We start from the raw sequence: 16683 nt of genomic DNA, 5'->3' as shown, positions 1-16683 counted from the left end.
ATTTGTTACAAAATTTTCGACATTTATTACGGCAACATCCAATTGAAGAATACAGCATGAAATAGATAAGGTTTACTAGATATTATATTAAAGGTTCCATAAACGCATATACCGTATCCTAACAATCTAAGAACAAGCTGCACGCGTAGACGTTAATTTGGTAAAAATTAATCGTGACGAACCGAGAGCAGTGTCCGACAATGGTAATATTTCCTTTATTAAATTTAAAAATTAAATTAAATTCCTTAAGGTAGTATAATGTGTGAATATTGTGGGGTTGCGAGAGTGTACATTTTTCTTTGAATAAATCATATTGATTTTTTGATATTGTCGTGTCTTTTAAAATCTTCTCACAATTACGGGCGGACCACTTCGTATTATTATTCAATTGTTATTACGAGTAAGACGTCCTTCCAAGTCCTGTCTTTGACGGGTGTGATTGGTTGTAGTTGTATCTCTTACATCACCATAACAATCATGATGCACCGCTTGGTATTAACCAGGTAATTGATTTAGCTATGACGGATAGACTATAATCTACTCATATCAATACGTGTTATTCTTACGGTTTTTGTTTGGCGAAAAAGTTGAACAGTTAACATAAACAATTCAGTTCTACACGAAGACGGTTATGAGGAAAACGCACTAGAGTGGAAAAAGCAACTTTTTTGATGGAAACAAACGATGCGTGTTTTGACATAATGCACATTGTGACGAGATATGTGTGTGTATGGTTATGTTAGGTTAGTAATGTTATGTCAGTAAAATTTGAATTGGAGAATTTTAACTAGGTTTCGATAATAATATATTTAAGTGGCCACAATTAGGTCGATTGTAAATCCTTATTAATTTTTACTGATAAATAATGTGTTACCAAGATCTGATTTATCTACTGGCCAAAAATTATTTCATCGTGTACAAAATTATAATTTACGGAAAAATAATGATTTAAAAATACAAAAATAACTAAGTATTAATTAATAAACACCTAGTGGTATTGTATTATCAATATTATCACATAATATTTATAACAAACAATATGGTACACTAATAAATAATTCATAATTTTATAATATTTTTTTTTAAATTTATAATAAAAAATTTACCTACGTCTTAATTAAGAATTTTCATAAGATATTTGATGTATTAAAAAAAAATAAACAAATCATTCATGTGTGGCAATGGAAATCGTCCCCTTACCGTGGTGTATTTTGTATAATATTCATTAAATTATTCATGAAATCAAAAACTGTCTGGATCCTGTTTATTATACGCATAACAATATTATTTAAAATTTACGTACCAGTTTGTTTATCGAATTCTTACTACCTGAAAAAACGGCTCTCTAATAGTTGCATAATATTAGCACCCTCTAATTTTGGCTACAGCAATGGTTTATACTGTAATGTTTCTCGTCGACCAAAAATCGTTGCAAAAATCATATCCCAACGCGTGTTTTGTAATTTATAGTTATAAAATATTGACGGTTCGTATACAACGAAAAGCATACCGCAAAATCAAAATGCAATTTCCACATAGATGATGACGTTTAGCCGATTTTCATTCTATTGGTAAATAGCATGCAAGTTCATACATTATATTAACATACATTCGAATACCTATTAGACGCTTATCTTAAAAATATTAATTTTTACTCTTCGTTACACTTACTGGTAAATTTTCGTGAAAATAAAGAATTATAATTTATAGATAGATACAAAACTACGAAAAACCATGTTTAATTCCAAAAAGGGTAAAATAAAAATATAGATTATCGCTTGGAAATTAGCGTCATGATGATAAAAAATGACACTAAACGTATTTAATTTATTTATAGTATACATGTTTAAATACATATAACAATAAGATTTGTATACATTATATACACATATATATTATACATAGTATAAAGGAAGATTATTTAAATTGAAAAACGTTATAAAAATAGCGGGAATTATATTCAATCCTTTCGAAATCTCCAACAGTTTTCTAATTACTTCAAAATGACTATTCAGTCCATGACAAGAATTATATCAGTTGGGATTTTAGGGGGATTACTAAGATGAATGATTCTAGACACAGTTGGTATGAAATATAACAATTTAAAGAGTCTTGCTTTGAATAATTATTATAATTCAGATTCTGACCGTAAAGTACTATATACTTAACTCCATTGTACAAATTGTAATCTGTGGAGTGTTCATCATTCAAACAAAAAATTTGCATAAATTTAATTTAATGACTTTGCGTTAAAAAATTTGGTTTCTTTCAAATTTTAATTTAATAGTATATCTTTATTTCTGATTTAGACAAAAGCTGAATAAATAATCTTATTCTTATTAAAATCGCGTATCAAAATAAATATTACTTACAATGAATAATTGAGTAAAAGTGGGTCACTTTAGCAGTATTTCTTTATTGCTCGTATTACTCGTGATATTTATTACGAGTTTTAACACAAGAGTCAAACCTTATCTGATCAATTTTTAATGGAAGATCCTGGAAAAATAATTACCTTATTTTTATAAAAATAAACAACACTTCATACTTAAGTACAAATCATACTTTGAAATAATGATTCAAAATCAAGAATATTAAAAAGTTTTTCGTCAGAGTTGTTGCTTTAATGATGTACTTTTTTATCTCCAGTAAATCAAACCCAATATAGAAGTATTGTTTAAGTTAGTCTAATCGAATTTTGTTACTAAATCATAATGAGGTTAGTTTTACCAGAGAAAAAAAAATTAACATTTTAATTTCAACGTATAAGTACATCGAACAGTAAATAGCATTTGTAAGTTGAACAACAGAAGCATACTTAAACAGATTGCATTACTTTTAATAACATGTTTGTACTTACAATATTTTTTCATATAAAATAATTAAAATTGTAATTAAATTTTGTAAATTAAAGTATAATTTCCAGACTGAATATTAATCATCGTGGTTTACTGTTCAACAATAGTGGTTTATTATCCATAACGGATATACAGGCAATTACAAACAAAGAAAAATGCTCAAAACAAGAAAAGTAAAATTTACTTTATTTCAAGCAGTATAATCTAATAAACAGAACTCTAAATAAATAAAAGTAGATTTACGTTTAAATACGAAATATTTTTTAACTTCCTTATGAATTTAATGAAAATGAAAATTATAGTAAATCATAGTATAATTTAATAATTTATATTTAACAGAGATTTAACATACTTATTTTATTTAAATAAAATATGTGCATAGATTTAAAAGATAAACTTGTTTCATAGGTATTTTAAAATAATACTTTAATTTTACTAAAGTTTTTATTTTTAACATACTTAAATGGACTTCCCATTTTTAAATGATAGATAATTTAAGCTAATAATAATAAAACTTTTTTTATGCATGTCTAAGTAAATTATTTTATTAAATTTAAATACACATTTTATGAAAGTTTTAATTTTATTGAAAGCAAATAATATTCATAAACATTACATAAATACAAAATAAGATTTTAAATTAATATTTTAAAATGCTGATATTTAATTTATTTTTATAATCTTTAAAACAGATAAGTTCTTTATTATTTTTAATTTTAATGATAATATGTAAGAATATAATTAAAAATGATTTATATAAAAATATTTTATTGTTATGTAACTTATAATTATTGAATATTATTTAAAACATTTCAATAGTTTCTATGGTTAATTCATATTTATAGATTCATTATTTTTATTATAAAAATATATACAGTCTCTTATTAAAATATAGGATTTTGTTTACTAACAATAGTTTTAATGGAGAAAAATTTATTTTAGATTATAATAAAATAACTCAAATAAGTAATAATCAAATATAAATAAACTTTTTTAAACTTATTTTTAGATTAGACTAATTTAGAACTCATTCAACAATATCAAGGAAAGAAGGGATAGCGGTTTTATATTTTAAAGCGAAAGGTTTCATAAATAAATAGAAAATTGTTTAAATTAGATGTAAAATATTATCAAATAGTCAATCAACATTTTTTACGAGTTTAAAGATTAGTTATAAAATTATAGTGTTAACAACTTAACATACTGTATTAACTAGTCTAAGTTACTTGGCACATATACAGTATTATATCATTGTTAAATTATCCACCATAAAATATTATATTAAATCAATTTTAACTAAAACAATAGTTAATATATTATAATATTTAAATTTAAGTACAGGTTATATCAAAAACGTTATTTTGAAGATGTGTTAAAGGAATTTATATTTCATAAAGATGACGAGTACTTTCTTAGAATTATTTGTGATGTATTTATAATAATAATTCAATTTTATTTATATTTTACATCTAGTTGGTATCGTGTTACGTTTTAAGCGAACAGAACGATCGCTATAAATTAATGTCGGGTACCTGTATTAAAAAAAAAAAAAGCAAGAGCTCGTTATCAATAAAGGTCCAGTTCGAATTTCTCCAACTACCATAAACTCTCGCAACCACTAAGTAGTATATATTAATATATAGTAGGTGTCTGGTGTGTGGACTAGTGGAAAACGAACCAGTTATTAGTTGGTATAGCCAATGCCTATGATTTATGGATTTACAGCGGATTATTATGCAAGTAAAGCTATGTTTTTATAGTAAATTGACGAGTAAATAAATTTTAGAAAGACTAAGAAAAAAATTTGATTTGGGACTTGGAAATCTTTGAGAAAAAAAATATTGAAGAGTAATAGAAGAAACAATATGTCTATGCTCAATTAAAACAGAAACCACATTTTTCTTACCTTGACAGGTGTAACGTTCCGTACTTTTTGGTTAGTTTCACCAGGATAAAAATATATAAAAATACAAGGATAAATATTATGTACCTGCTAAGAAATAAGTTTTATACTTCTAAAGTAGAGATTAAAAAAAAAAATAAAAAAAAAATAGATGGTCTAGAAATCAACAAGAGCAGAAAGTGGTACGTGCCGTGATATCTGGTGGGTAAAATGATTAATGCTTTATGGTTTTACTGGCTGAGGTAAACTGAAAAAAGCTCTTAGCTAAATACTATTTTGATACCAACAAAGAAATGTGAAAAATAAAACTCATTCGTGATATTTTAGAACCTTTTGTCAACTGATTATGTTGTAGAGATTAATTGTATTACACGATAAAGTCAATTATTACAAACCAATAAAACCAATCAAAAAAATATGACAGTATTGTGTCTCATGATTATTTTAAATTATTGTTTCAATAATAGAATTATAGATAGAGATCTATACGTATTTTGTATTGCAAATTGGACGAAAATAGTTTTCAAATTGTAGGCAATTTTGACGGAATATTGACAGTGTTATCACAAAGCTTGATATCTAGGCTTATTATGAACAATTCAATTATTTTATGTATTGTGTAGAACCATCTATTTACTAACTTAATTTAAAAAGATAAAAACGAATATCGCATAGATACCTATACCTATTTACCTATTACGAGTATGTGTAATCAGTAGTTATTATCTTTAATGAGTATTCAATTTAGAAATTCAAACTAAAAAAAAGTATTATACTTTTTTAATTGATCTTGGTGTATTCTTTGCAGAAAATATATTTAAACTAATCTTTTAATATAATAAAATAATATTTCAAAAGTTGATTTTAAACCGACTCAATAAGTGTATAACATAGCTTATTACGATTGCCTAACGCAAAACGTTTATTTTATTTACAAACGATTGGATAGCTTAATTTAAGTGTTTAACATAATTAAATCGATTTATAATTATTTTTCAATTACCGTGGTGATTGATGAATTATTGTTTAAAATATGTTATTAATATGGTGATAGCTGGTAAGATATTTTATCGTTGAATAGGTGCGTTTTCTGCATTGCTTAATATACAGACCATTAATTCTATTCGATATATGTTCACTAGATTTTTGTTGGACTAAATATTAATTTACGATGTGTGATACATTTATAGTGTGATAGATTATATAAAGTAGAATTATTAATAACTTGAAGCAAATAAATCCATTTAATATGGTTGCATCTTTAATGCACGTAGACATGTGAACATAACATTTTTATTAGGATTTATTAGTACCCGCTTACCTACATTCTAAATTGAATGTTGAAAAGATAACATTTTAACAATGTACGTAATAAAGTATGGTATCTTTGATTTAATGCTATGTATACAGTGTAGCATGGTAAAAAACATATTTATGTAATGATTACTTGTAATATTATATAAAGTTAATTTATAGTCGTAATATCTTATCATTACTATAAAGTAACGACGAAAAAAAAATGTATCATGTATGCATAATTTTACTTATTAACTACAATATTTGGTATCATTCTTAAAATATAAGAAGTATTAACTCATAACATTAGAATTAGAATTAAATTTTGATGTTCTCTCGAGTGTTGGTTTCTTTTACTTGCGTAATATATCTTTTGATTCTAAGCCACTTAATAAAAAGCCATTTGTTATCAAGAAATCGTTTCACGTGAATAATTTTTTTTAACAGTACGGTCTTCTCTAACAGTATGGTTTGATGAATAAAGATAATTAACCTTAATATGGAATTTTTCGTTAAAAATATTATCAATCTAATAACCTTATTGAACATGTTAGAATTTTTCTTACATGTGTGTTTGATTAGTTAAGATATAAGTATTATAATCTATATAATTGTACAGAAATACAATATGAGTAAATTATAAATAACAAAGCTAACAAAACATATTATTATAGTTAAAATCATTAAGGATTTTTATATTTATGTATTTATTTTTTTAATGAATCATATTAGTATTGGGCTGGGTCAATATTAGTCCATAATTATTTTTACATACAAGTAAAAAATGAATGTTGTATAGTGATATTGGTTATTTTAATTATCATGTTTTCAATATAGTTCGAAAGTACCCAATATATACATTAAAGTGATTCTATCTAAATGCGATAAACATAATATATAATAGTTACATATATTGATATCTGTATAATATTATTTATTTAAAGCCCGAAGCAAGCACAATACCTTGTCTTTATGTAATATTTTTTGATAGCCAAAAGTGTGGTGGATTTTAAATTATGGCAATTATGGTGATATTAATGTCTAATAACGATACAACTATGGGATATGGATATTGATAAGCATCGGACTATATATTAAAAAAAATTAAGTTAATATTTTATATTAGTCAATTATGAATAATTATGAAACTAATTACATGGTGTAATTTACAAATAAAATATATGTCTGCTTTTTTATTATATACAAGCGATAAAATAATGAGCAACAATTTTAATACATTTTAAAGAAGAACTATTTTTTCTAATTGTGTATAAATTGTAATACTTTCAAATTATGTTGGGGGCTTATTTTGGTAGTTGATGGGTCTTAATTCTTTTGTGAAAGAAAACAAAAACGATTATAAATTTTCTAAATTAATTTTAAACTGGTAGTAAATATAAATGCAATTAAATATACAAATAATTAATAAAAGATAAGAAAACAATTAAAAAACAGAATCTTTTAACTTTTTTTGCTTTTAGCAAAATATCATTAGCAATAAATTGTTTATTGTACTCATTACTCAATTATAGTGTGAAACTGAAAAGTATACTAAGACTTCATGAGTGTAATCATCATTTGGTACATGATAAATTAATAATTAATTGATTAAATTGTTATCAAAAATATTAAAGGAAGAGAATATTTAGAACCTTTTTTTTTTTTACTTAGAAAAATAATTTTATATAATTACTTAATTTATTTGAGATCATTTATTAATTGTTTATTTTATTTTTATATGATTATCGAGTACCTATAATAGCTGGTTATCGAAAAATGAAAATGGTACGTCACAGATGAAGTTTTCCTATATTTACAATAAAAATTTCATTCAAACTAAATATTGGCTTGAATAGAAGTTTTTATGAGAACTTTACATTTATACTAAGTCGTAAAACTATAATGAATACTAATGATTTATTAACCCGTAAGTAAATGTGAATAATAACCGATGGACTATATTTGATGGTTATCTTTATATAGTTAATAAGAGGTATGTGTCTGGTAATAATAAGATTTTGCCTATAACATTTAAGTTAAAATTCAAAATTATCATGTTGGTTATTATTTTACAAATACATATTATTGTAAAATTGTATTATTAATATTATTATTATTATTATTATCATATTATTGTTTAATATACTATATGTTATATTTTTGATTTAAAATTGAAAGTGGTTTTAAGTACTCATTGCTTTTAAGGATTTAAACACTTTTAAAAATGAGTTCAAAAATTAAAATAGTATTAAATTAAAAAGAAAAATGCTATAGCTCAATTGGATAATTCAAAATTCTTTCGACGAATATCATTATGGATCATAATGAGTAAAATATATGTAAAGTATTTATACTACATACTATATTATATACTATACTTATAAGTATAAAGGACTACAGGCGGCTCAAAAATGTTCGTACAACTAAATTGTATTATAAGTATTGATACAACGAATCTTATCACAAAAACGTTTGCGTTTGTGTAACTTTATGGCACTTGCGATTCCAAAAAGCATATTTTTATGTTATTCCTTTTACTCGCCTATTGATTATATTGTTGACCTATAGAGAATTAACACGTTATGGAAATATTGATAGATTTAGTTAAAGAGTGAGTGTAAATGAATTGAAAGCAAATATTATGTAAATACAAGTCAAATATATACTTTTAAATTCAGAGTCATCTCGTCAAATTTGTATTGTATTTGGGGTGTGGTGTGTATATGTAAGACTTAGATCTAAGGTATATCGATATGCTTGTGTCGACGACGAAGGCGTGAGACCGTATAGTTTGTGTCCAGGTCGCAAAGAGTAAAAGAAAAATATGACTTAACGGGCGTCTCCGTCTCAACCGGTTCTCGTGCACGGCGAAATGACCAACGCAAGCCGAGCGGGATTCGTGCGCAAAATGTGTCTGGAAGGGATGCCGCGAAATGTTTTAGCATAAATACCGTGCCTCAAGTATCTGTATTCATCAGTTCATTTCTGTACACAGTCATCGAGCATTTCGATTCAACAAACACAAACAAATCAATAAAATGGCCGCTAAGGTAAGTCACATTCTCCTAATATGCGCACATTTTAAGACGAAGCATTTTTTTCTTTTCTTTTTTAACTTCTAAGCGCGAACCGAGAAAATTAAATTTTCGTTTTTAATTTTGAAATTTCGTTTTACAGTTGATCATCTTCGCCGCTTGCGTGGCCTCTGCCCTCGCCCAATACCCCGCCCCTGCTTACAAACCCGCTTACTCGGCGCCCGCTTACCCGGCACCAAAGGCTTACGCTCCGGAACCGCCTACGCACCGGCCCGTACAACTTCGAATACAGCGTCAACGACCCACACACCTACGACGTCAAGAGCCAATCCGAATACGCCGACGGCAACGGTTACGTCAAGGGATCGTACAGCCTTTGAAGCCGACGGCTCCACCCGCGTCGTCGAATACACGCCGACGACTGCAACGGTTTCAGCGCAAGTCAGAAGATCGACGGTGATACAAGCCCCGTACGGTGCACCGGCCTACAAGCCAGCTTACCCAGCACCGGCTTACAAACCAGCCCCGTACAAGCCAGCTTATTAATTCGTCCTCAAACGATGATGTTGATATAATAATTGTTATATCGTCGTTCCACCTTCTTCCGACTGTCTCTAATCAGCTGTTACACGGTTCCACTCTCCCGGAGTCCGCTAACCAGTTGTTTGTATTATTATCATTGACTCATTTGTTTTTACTAAAATGATTGTGTACATTAACGTGTAAATAAATCATTCATCATTTTCATCAAAAAATCGTTTTTATTATTATTTTTTTTTTTTGTATTCTACATAACACATTTTATGTAATATTGTGCTGAGTGAAAACCCAGTGGTCACTAAATATTTGACTTCATAATATTATGATGTGTATCTATTATATTGGTGTAAATGAACAAGCTAAACTTCAATGCTAGTTCGAATCCGCTGACTGTTACCCACACAATTCAGTTGCACACCATTCCTATCTTGGACATTATCAGGCATGAGCTTACAATAATTATTAGTACATGTTTGAAATAAAGTTTTTCCACATACCAAATGCAATTCTGATATCATAGATTATTCACGATTTTTCAATATTTACTTAATATCATGTAATTATTATACTTCCCGGGTAAATAAATAACAGAACATTGTTATTTTAAAAGAAACGCTCTATATTTATTATTATTTTCATATCAACTGATGATATTGTAGAAATAATTTAGTATTTAATGATCGAAATTTTAAATAATGTAAGTTGAGATCATTTAAAAATTAAAAGATTTTAACACTTTATTAATAATGGCTTAAAAAAATGTATTACTTTAATAGTTTTAATAATAATCAATCCGAAGTTTTTGGTTTTTGTTTTACTTATCGCTAGTGCTTCGCAGTCTTAAGTTTACACCTCATTGAACAAAAGCTAGCACAACGAGTACAAAGCAAACAATTTCCATTAAATGTCTTAGTAAGTTTTTAGAAATCGTTTAGGAGAAAGAGCTGTTTTTAAATTTATGAAACTTTTAGGAAATTTGGTAAAAACATCGAAAATATATTAAAAAGTAAACTTTATGTATATATTGAACAAAAATGCTGCTTGTAATTTCAATGAATAAAAACACATCCGTTATCATTAATCATTATACTTAGACTAAAAGTTGGACTACAGAATTAAAAGCGACATAAAGATAAAAATAAATAAATAGTTCACATTTATATTCGCAAGATTGATAAATCGACAATCTCTTCGAGTTAGGTGTCCAACATCTTTTAGTGGTTCTGTACGACAAAATGATTGATCATTTGAAAATGTAGTTTAATACGTAACAAAACAATACCAATTTTACTGTAGGATTACTCGTTTCACGTCAATCAAAAACATGCATATATTATTAAGTTTAAATGAAATTTTGAAATAAAATGATCATCTGAATGAATTGAATGACTTGGGAATGTTTCTACATAAACACGGCCAGTGTTAAATAGGTCGAAAAGGCCTTTGATAGTTTTACTTTGATCATAGTTACAGCCGTGAGAGGTGTATTTTTGATTAGCCTTCAAAAAGTAGACATTTGAGATGAGTTGCACTTGCGTTTAATAATTATTATAACGAGCTTTGTAATAGCGCTATATCAAATAATTGAGAGCATTTTTTTTATTTTGTTTTTGTCTAGAAGCAACAAGATTTATTTCACGACATAATTGTATACAATATTTAACTTAAAATATGTTTAGAGGCGGAGTGTTTTGATATAATGTTAAATACAATTAAAAATACATAATACTGTACAATAATATAATGTAATAATTCTGTTCAAAAATCTTTGCAGAATTTAATATCAATTAATTTATAATTATCATATATCATAAAACGTATATGTTAATGATAAAAAATCTGACTAGTATTATACAAAAATAAAGCATGGAGATTTAATGCGTTATAATTATTTTGCTATACTTATCTCGGCACAAACTTTAATAGTCAGTGTTATTAATATAAATTTAAAAGTAACAATAAATTAAGTCCACATAATAATAATTTACTTTTTGAAATTTTTATTTTTATCAAGTTATCTAGTAATTAATTTGATTTGGTGATGACAACTTTTAATTAAAATGTATGTTTAGTTGTTAGTATACTTCAGTATTATGATACATTTTTTTTTTATTTCGTCTTTTTTATTATATATGTATATAGATAATTAAGTAAAATATCAAGTGCCATTTAGAACTGTGTATGTTATCGTAACCGTTCGTTTTTCACAATTTTCTCTAGAACTTTGGTAAAGTTCCATCAGTGTCTAGTTTCCAATTCATTGAGTGTTCTATATACTAATGAAACTTTTAAGTTAAAGAAGTCTTCAACCAGAAAAAGTATTTAAGAACACACGCACTATACAATTAAAAAAAAAAAAAAAAAATACCCATCTAATTGAAAAATCAATACCTCACCACTATAACATTATTAACTTGTTGATTTGCTTAGTAATATTATTATTAAGCCCGAAGCGTTAATTTAACAGTTCTCAAATTTATTTTAAAACTGCTTGCGTTAACCAATTTGTTTTAACATTACCTTTTAAGTTATTTGAATACTTCACCATTGAAATATTAAAATAAATAGTTTTGATTAATAATAATTATAAAGCTTGTAATATGAGGTATAATTATTACAAAATATTATTATAGATTAGTTATTGATAAATATGTGTGTTGGTCATACATTATTTATAATTATATTATTTTAAAACAGTATTAGTATTTCTTCAACAAATTGATTTATCAAATAGTTTCCACAATCCGAATAACTACATATTATAATAGTATTAATAACATGGTTTCTATTTGTCTATCTATGAAATATTATAAATTATACCCGTTAGTACACTACATCGTGTCCGTAGTACCAATGTATTCAAAGGACAATCATAGTCATAACAAGTAATATTCAGTTATTGAAAACTCTATTAAAAATGTATGTCTTACACGTATTATTACAACACATTGTTCTGTGTTTAATTACAACGGATCCTTGAATATGAATCGTGATTTGCTACGTCCATTAACCGGGATATGGGTTGGCCGAAAACCGAATCATTATAATATCATCGATACATCCATCATTGGCCGCAGTGCAATAAAGAGGTATGTATAACCTTCTGACCTGTTACCTATTGGATGGAAAACATTCGTTTTGAATGAATTAATAATAGTCAATATTGTTATAGGGATCATAATATTATGTTCAATTGTATCTAGAGAAAACTTAAAAAGTAGGTCATTATGTGAATATATTAAATCATAATCATATGTTATATTGTTCTGCCAGCATCACAGTAGAATTTGGTTGGAAAATATGTTTAGAATATTATGAAGATTTCTTGTAAGAATGGAAATCGTGGCTTGAGGAATAAAATGGAAATGTATAACATATTTTGTAATAAAAACAACAGTTAGTAAAGTTATAAGTTCACGTTGCTTTTCTATCCAAGAACTATGCAAATCAGCAATGAAGCGATGATTTAAATTTTAATACATTTACGTATATACCTATTGCCAATTATTGTAGATCACTGTTTTCTACTACATTGGAGTACTCACTTAAATTCTAGGTGGTCAAAAATGTATTAATATTGTTAATATAAAATTTATATTTAATATTTATATAAAACTGTATTTTGCTACATCTATGTATTAACTATTAAATAATAATTAGTCGCAATAGGTATTTATTTTTTCAATTTTTATCTTATACATTTAGAAAATGAGAAATAATATTTAATAGTTAATAAATTCTTGATTTTCTTGTTCGAGTTAAAATTTATAAAATGTAATAAGTTGAAGTGAGTTATATTTCAGTGAATTATTGATTTATGTACTGTTATATTTTTAATATTTTCATTATATCAATTTATTTTTTCTGTAGCTTATATAAAAATAGGAACTACGCGAAATCTCCATGATACAATTTTAATACAATTTATTGTGTAGTTGATCATTTTTATTTATGGTTATCGAATATAAATCTGAAAGTTTCACAGTTTCATTAACTTTGTTTATTAACATTTAAGTATTTTGAAGTGATGTTAGTATTGTAAATCCGTATAGATTATATTTTGTTTTCACATGTCAATTTATAACATAAGTAAACTTAAAAACTTAGAGATAAGCAACAATGTGTTGATTAGTTCACCGATAACAATAATAATTGCGTTCTGTGTAAAAACTTTAAATTTAGACAAAAATAGTAATTTTGAATAGTAATGATTAATAATTTGTAAAAAAAAATTGAAAAATAACAAGTAAGTTTACATTCTGAAATACGTTCGGTGTTACTTGTAGGTACGTCCACGCTTTAAATAATTCTAGAGGAATGAAAAATAATGAGCGTGTACCATTCATTCGGTAGTACCCGTACGTAGCCCGTAGGTATGATATTATGATAATATGTGCGATTGAATAAAAAAATTCGATTGCCGAAAAATCTGTAAACATTGCGAAATCGAACACGACTCACTCACTGGTGTCCAAATGAAATCACAATTTTGATTTATGTGATTTGAGAACAAACGTGCGTTTATTTGAAACCAAACCTGGTCCGTTAGCGCGATCGAGTATAGAAAAATATTTAATACATCATAGACTAATATTATTAAATATACAACAATATCACGGCTTGTCAAATGTTTACTGTCAATCAATCGATTTATGCATATGGATATACGCTCACACGAGCACAATATGTGTGCATTATAAATGGTTATTTAGCGGACAAAAACTTACTATCATTTTTAAACATTACATAATGCGAATGTTCATTAAAAAGACATAAACCGGTATTAACGGGCGTCTGGTGGACGTCGGGCGCGCGTGGTTCCACTGACATTGACCCAATATACAAACATAGGTACGGTATAATGTTATATATATATATATATATTTATAAATTATATTATTCATTTATATGAAGTGTACACTATATTATGTGTATTATGCGCGCTAATACAGTTATATTCTTTCATTTTTTTTATTTTTCATTATTATTATTATTATTCACTCTTTCTTTCCTCTCTCGAGATTTATAATATGTATAAATAGTATATATATATATATATATTTATAGGCATACCGCACATTCCTTTTCATTATTCGACATTGGTGCACGTTATTAGTACCTGTACACACGGTGTACGTATTATAATAAACATTACACGGTTCATAAACTGCAGTCAAAAGGACAAACGTCCTGTGGGCAAACACGGCTGTTGCCGCATATATATAGATCTTCGAATCGATTTATCGGAATGATTTACGGCTAGATTCGCGCGATGGGCGTCAATACAATATACGTAGGCAATATTATTATCATAGTGATATTGTAGCGGCGCACGCGCATATTATTGTTATTATTATTATTAGATCGTATTTCACGACGAAAAAACATACACGCGCATAAATTAATAGACACAATATTATACGTGTATCGTAGCCACATAAATTAATAATAAATAAATAAATATTATTGCTGCAGCGAGCTGCATTTCGATTGTTGACTAATACAACGAACGCGTTGTTTTCACGGGGAGCAGCGTACCTATAGATAGGTGCTATTATTTTATCGCGGTGGACCGAAAAAAGTGCACTGTAAACTGCGAGGTCTGACCTATCTATGGGGATCGTTATAATATCAGCTGCAGTTATTCAACACACAAAATAATACAATTTTTTAATTATGCCGCACCGAGCGGAAATTCCGTCCGAGAGCGCTACTCGAGAACGACGAATGTTATCGCTATAGCAGTGAAGTACTGTTTTCAAAAAATGTATAACTATAAAATACGTGCAGATAATAATTGCCAGCTCTTGTATGGCAATACTTCAATATTTACTTTTAAAATTTAGAGCGGTGTGCGCAATGTACTTACTAGATAATTGAGTATTAAGTTTTGGGCATTTCGATAGTGTGTTGAACCTGTACACGAAGTGAAGGTTTAACAGTATTACGCGAGAGAGAACGTTGGTATTTTCAAAAATATTTTTCAAAGTTTGAAATGCTCATGCTTCAAATAATGCTGACTCGTCTTAAATACTACATATAGTAGACAAATTGCGAGTACTTCAGAGATAAATGATACCTATTAACCTTCAGCTATATAATATACAGACCTTATGTCAACGCCTATAAAAAACACTAAGTATATTTTAATCTATTTTGGGTATAAAAATAGAAGACAAAGTCGTTTATTTCACACTGCTGTATTTACTTAAGAAATTAATTGATTGCTTTACTTGGAAAATTATGATTTATTAATTTTATGAAGATATATAATTAATAAAATACATTACTTTTATAAAAAAAAAAAAATATGTGTTAAAAAAGTGAAAAGTATGTTCATATATAATCATAACGTTTGTTGATAAATAGACTATTTGACTTCAATTCAATTTAATGCGATATATTCTGTTAACTTATAGTTTTGCTATAATGTTTACAACATCCTAAAAACATCATACAATTGTTGTGTATCAAAACTAATAAACTAAAAATATTAAATCTTAAATCAACTTGAGTTAATTGTACAATTTTGAAAATAAGCACTGAAATTGATGTATTTATCTATTATATTTTAGTGTACATTATTATTTGCATATGAAGTACGTACAACGATAACTATTTAATAAAGTAATTTGTATGAGAACCAAGTAAAACATTATTTTGTATTGGTTTATATAGGTTGTTTTCAATGTTTAAAGAATATATAGCTAAACAAACTTACACTATCTGGAAAGTCCATATGGTTCAAAACAATGCATAACCTTATATACATGCTCTGTCAACGAAACAAATATTTTTTAAGCACTTTAGTAGTAGGTAGTAGATTATTATTCGTATACTAACACTTTTAAGTGTCCACTAAAATTAATAACATCTGCATTTTTATAAATTAAGTTTTTTCAATTTTTATCTTTACGTGTTTTTAATAATGCGTGGTCTCATTACACAAACACGGACGTTGAGTCGAGTAGACGATCGATAAATTTTATCGAGATAAACCACACAGCTCACGCGTATTACCATAATAACGCATTAATACTACTACGACAAT

The 16683-nt window shown here is 26.9% G+C and overlaps 1 pseudogene; it reads left to right on the top strand.

The window, feature by feature from the left end:
- The first annotated feature begins 9001 nt into the window (after positions 1-9001).
- On the top strand, positions 9002-9831 carry LOC112594076 (annotated as a pseudogene).
- Positions 9832-16683: the final 6852 nt, after the last annotated feature.

This window comes from Melanaphis sacchari, unplaced genomic scaffold, assembly GCF_002803265.2.
Source record: "Melanaphis sacchari strain LSU unplaced genomic scaffold, SCAv2.0 Contig21_pilon_pilon, whole genome shotgun sequence".
In the NCBI taxonomy this organism is placed as follows: domain Eukaryota; kingdom Metazoa; phylum Arthropoda; class Insecta; order Hemiptera; family Aphididae; genus Melanaphis; species Melanaphis sacchari.
The sequence above is the reverse complement of the archived record's forward strand: the minus strand, read 5'-3'. Positions and strand labels throughout refer to the sequence as shown.